Source organism: Protomyctophum parallelum (genome assembly GCF_964188405.1).
Source record: "Protomyctophum parallelum genome assembly, chromosome: 22".
Lineage (NCBI taxonomy): Eukaryota > Metazoa > Chordata > Actinopteri > Myctophiformes > Myctophidae > Protomyctophum > Protomyctophum parallelum.
In genome coordinates, this window is record NC_139714.1 from 11827249 (window position 1) to 11833100 (window position 5852).

Here is a 5852-nt window from a genome sequence, read left to right on the forward strand (position 1 = left end):
GCACAGGTCTCCCAACAGGTCAGGAACGTTTGTTATGGACGTGCATTGTTTAGTAGCCTATTGAGTGATCATAGAAGTAGCAGTTAATAGCCAATAGAGTCTATTGGTCTATTGAATAGACGATTATCAGACTTGATCACGTGACTATAAAGATGTGTACCGATTTGCATGATATTTGGACTGATGTGTTTCACATAAGTTGGCCTCCTGGTGACGGTACTAAAGGAACATTTGGAAAATGGGCAGAGGTCCTTTGACGAATGACTGAGCTTCAGTTCTTCACCATTTCCCATGACCCTCATACACTCATACAGTATTGCAGAGTTTTGTGGAAACTACCATAGACTTATATAAAGGCTAGATGGCCATCTAGCCTTTCTTATATATCTATGGAAATTTGGAAACTACAGCACAGAACTACCGAAACTGCAAATAATGGCGGAATCAGAAAAGACAAAAAACGATGGTATCTTTTTCCATTCGCCTTCTGGCTTTACTCCTAAATACCCAAGGACGTATACAGCCACATAATCTTGTCAAATTAACTTTAGTTTGCAAATAGCGCTGAAACCAGTCTTACTCCAATTGGCCAAACGGGGCTCAATTTATGTGAAATGTTGGGAATCTATGGACCATTATCTGAAATCCCAGTTGAGAAGTTTGTACATGAAATTTTAAAAAGTCACACCTGCGTGAAGTGAGGGGCGCTCTTATCATACATCATCACATTCCAGCCAATCACAATTGGCATCCTCACTTTTCTGTCGTTACTTTATATCCTCAAGTCCAATCCGTCTGATCACTTGGGGGCCGTTCACACCTAAGTGACAGCTGTCTCTGTGGTGTCGCGTTTCACCGTGAACTTCGTCAGGTGCTATAGCTCACGGCAAAACGCGCCGTGCTAATAAATAAGTTGATGATGCAGTAAGTTGTCCGTCTTTGTTCCCTGAGTGTGCAGTCCCTTCCTTGGAAGGTTTATTTCTCTTTTTGAAGTCCATGCCTGCTAGACTTGCACCTCCCACAGGTTTCTTTTTTATGTGCAGTCCCCTTTTTTGTCTTGTACATATGCAAGCATTGATAAGAGGGGCCAAGGAATAAGACACTGCAATACACAAATAAGCGGGCGCACTTCCAGGGATGAGAGGGGGCTGTCACTCGGCTGCTCAACACAAGGGCCACCCTTCCTGGGTACCAGATGGTACAAGTGGGTTAGGGTTAAGATTAGGTTTAGGTATATCGGTAGTTTTGCTGAGGTTAGGGTCAGCTATTTAAAATGCTCATTTGTTAATTGTATGGTCTTCTTTCTCTCAACTTCAGTGTTTCTATGGCTTATTGTGCGTATTGCATATTTTTTTGAGCAGTGCCTAACCGATCCAATGACTGGCCGAGTGTGTCTGTCTGTTTGAGGTAAGAACAGCTGCAATACCTCTGGGTGACTATATAACTGCAGCCAGCCATCCAGAGTTATAATATATCTAGAGAGGGGATGAGGAGCGTCAGCCCCCCCCCCCCCCTGATATTCACTTCAATGTAAGTTGATCAGTGGCGTTTTGAAGGACCCGGAAGAATGACTAAGTCTTCTGGGTAGTACCCCTCGGGCCTCGAGCGTTGATATGATTATGTTCTTGTGGTACAGTGGTACCTCTACGTCACGGATTCATCATCATAAATTAAACCTGGGCCCAGCCCCAGCCTGCAGTACCAGTTTTGACCAGTAGGGAGACGACTTCAACGTTGGCCAGCCGTTCTGGGGGCTTGGCTTGCAGCTATATTATACCATGTTTAAAGTGCGGGAATAGGCATGCACGGGCACGGCTTGGGAAGCCGTGGATATGCACGGCTTGTGATATCCGTGGATATGCACGGCTTGAATGCATTTCTTTCATGTGGATTCCAAGGGATTCGATTTCCCAAAAGTTGCATAACTGATCTGACAGTGCCTTACCCTAACCCCTTAGATAGAATTTCTGTTGGCTTAGATAGCATTTGACTTAGACTTATAGCATGTTATGTAGACAGCACTATAATTGTATTGTATATAGTCATAGCACGCCATAGTACATATGTATAGCATAGTAGTGAATATGTATAGTTTATTATGTATAGTGTATGTATAGTTTCATCATATAGATATTCCACTGTTACCTTCTTAGCTTACGCATGTTTCATGATAAATGCTTTTATGTGATGTATTCCCATGCTTTTGTTCTTGCCTAAATGTAAGTCGCTCTGGATTAAGAGCGTCTGCTAAATGCCTAAATTGTAAATTGTAAATTGACAGTGCCTTTTCCTCTCCGACGCTGATGTGCATCACTTCAATGTCCACAACTTCAGTTATATTTAGTGTGGTGACTTCTCCTTGCACCAGCCATCCAAATACACTTTCCAGTGCAACTAGTCCTTCATTCAGTCTCTCCATTTTTCCTGTGACCATTTTCCAATATTGGTCTCCGCCAATTAGGACTCCTAATTGGCGTCCTCCACTGCATCCATCCCTATGATGGGTACATCTGCTATGGGCATTCCTTTTGCTTTGCAAGTCCCTCCTTATCTTTCCGTTTGGCGCTTTAATCATATAGAAGAGCTCAACTTGGGTGTTTCCAATAAATGGACATCAATGCTTCTTAATATTTCTCAAACGAGCCTTCACTTTCCTGCAGGTAATTCTCTGGGGTGTTTTGGAACCAAACACATACATATTCAACGCAAAATGTAATTTTTAAACAATAGGCTATGGTGCACTGCACCCTATTGTAAACAAGTGTAATGCTTTGTTGTCGAACTTGTCGTCCATAGTTAACAGTTTTGTATTGAGTTGAAATGTACTGTAATTCTCCATTCTGTTACTTTTTTTTTTACTTCTTCAGCTATTCCAAAATATCTGATACAGACACACACTCACACAGTGTGCATAAAAAAACAGATGGGGGTCCGCAGCAGGGTTCCTTGATGAAAATGGCACCGCTTAAAAAAATACAATATAATATAATTATTCGAATACTAATTAAATAAAATAACGGCTTCATGCAGAGAAAGCTCCGCCGGTGTGGGTACCAGATCTCTGTCCCTACCAGAAGTCTGTGGGGTCCTAGTCGCGCAGGAGACCGACGTCATCACGTATCACGTACGTATCACGTACGCAGCTTGCAATACACAGAGCTCTATGACACAGAGGTAATATTATGTTATATTATGCTTTATGCAATGTTATATTATGCTTTATGCAACATAATGACTAAACGGATGTATAATGTTGTGTGTTTATTAGGCTCTATGTTATGTGTTCATCTGATTAAAGAAATAGGAGCTAATCTAGCCAAACAGATGTCGTTGGTTAGCCAAACAGAGCTATTAAACCTGTTAGCTCTGCCTTGTCTACATCTTCTATTTAGCATAATCGTTTCAGGAATTTAACATCACAATGCAACGTTTGGTACTCCGATATCATGTATTATTAGTCAGTTAAATTAACAATGATTTTACAATATAAATTGTGGTCTCAGAGATATAAATGCCATTAAATGGGGGTCCGTAGCCTGTTGCATGTCAAACTGGGGGTGCTTCTTTGAAATTAAACTGGTTGACTGCTACAACTGTAAAAATCTTCTCTTATGGGGGTCCCTGGCATATCTTTTAAAAATGGGGGTCCACATGAATGATAAGATCAATGTGGGGGTACTTGGCATGAAAAAGTTTGGGAATCACTGGTCTTGAGAACCTATTGAATATATTTTCCCATAAATTGGTTATTACTGGACAGTGGACACTGCCAGAAACTATGTGGCTTTCTAAACATAATTGAGCTATAGATAGACAGTCAAGCTGGTCAGATAGACCTATTTGTTACAGCAGATCTGCTAGCTCACAATGTTGTGATCTTGTAGATCTGCTCATTTCATATAGGCAATGTATGTAGGGTAAAAGGTTAATAATTAGATGTCATACTGTGCAGATTGCAGATTGTACTGCTGATTGTACTGTAGGCCTATTCACATGCAAGTAACTTTAGGCAAAGGTGTCACAAAGCAACAAAGAAAAGCACTGGTGGTAGTACTATATCATACTGTATGATATACAGAGTGCAACTCTCTGCGATGCTCAACCTTGGGATGTATTAAATTTACAAAACAGTTCATCCACAACTAAGACTGCAGCAGAATACTATGAATTGTACAAGAGTGAAAGTCAAGCCTTGTTCAAAGGCTGTTTTAAATGTAAGCCTTGTTCTATGGCTGAAGTAATTTCATGTTTTCTTTAAGCCTTGTTCAAAGAGGGCGCCCGATGGCCAAGTGGTACAGGCGCATGCTTTGGCCTGACAGCGTGTTGTGTGTTCGAGTCCTAAGTGGTACAGGCGCATGCTTTGGCCTGACAGCGTGTCGCGTGTTCAAGTCCTTTTCATGAAGACCTTTGCTGCATGTCTCTCTCTTTCTCCCTCTCCTTACTGTCCATCTTCACTTGATACTATCAAAGGCAGGAAGGCCAAAAAAAGCCTTGTTCAAAGGCTGTTTTAAACGTAAGCCTTGTTCTGTGGCCTTAAAATAATTTCCATTTGTTTTCTTTGAGCGTTGTTCAATGGCTGTTTTTCTTTGAGGCTGTTGTAACTAGGGATGCACCGATATTGAAATTCTTGGCCAATACTGATGTTAAAATAACAACTTTGCCGATACTGATTTCCCCCCTTTTGTGACAGGGAAACGAATACAAAAAAAATACTGTTGACAATCTACAACTGTAGGCTGCAGATAACCAACACAAAATGTATGCTTATCAACAACAGATTAATATTGGCTACTGCCATCGGTTAATGTCAAGTTATTTGCAGATACAGATATTGACTGATAGCGGCACATATCGGCCAATGCCTGTTCGATACATCAGTGCATCCCTATAGTTGTAACTACTATTTTTTGAATGTAAGGGAACCAAATATTATGAAATCTCTTGTGCAGTAGTAGTACTGTAGTCTTGCAAATTATATTGCCAGAGTGATAAATGACATATCAATTAGATAGCCTATAGATAGTGGATTTCGTTCGGTTTCCTTACACCTTTTTTTCAGAAACCACTGCAGTGGGTAATTTGTATTTTCTGATTTATTTTTAACAGTGACCTAGCTCAACGAATTGCTCCAGGCAAATGGACGACCATGTTCGGGACAGACATTCAGGTACATTTCTCTTGCATCTCGCATGCACGTCTTTCTTGTCCACTTTAAATTGTCTATCTGTTTTTTAGACAGAAATGTAAAAACGGCAACAGGGTACAGTCAAACACTCCAAAAGGGATAGCACCAAAAAAGTCCTTGCTGTCTTACATTTAGGCCCTATGCAATCAATGTCTTGCATAGACATGATAAAATTCACAGGTAAATAAATAAAAGAATAGGGGCACGGTGGCACAGTCGGTAGTCGCCTCACAGCTAGAAGGTCCTGGGTTTGATTCCCGCTGGGGATGCTGTGGGCGTGTTCCCTCCGCGTCATCAGTGCCCATACCCGAGGTGGGGTTGGCGAAAGCGCCTTTCTGTGTGGAGTTTGCATGTTCTCCCCGTGTCCCCTAGGGTAGGTACCCTCACAAAAACATGCAGTAATGCTGGTCTCTAAACTGCCTCCGGGGCGCCTGATGGAGGGGAAAGGAAATGGTCGGAATAACGTGTTCTTTCCACGCGCTACGTCCGGCCAAGGAAATTCCCCCTTGTCAGGTGAAAAGAAGCCGCTTGGAGTGGACTCCTCATACATAGGAGGCATGAGGTCAGTCCGCTGCCCCCCCAGGTTGGCAGAGGAAGTGTAGCGCCCAGGATTACATTAGATAATTGGCACTGGGTGAAAAAACTGGCTTGCAAAATCGTGGGAGAC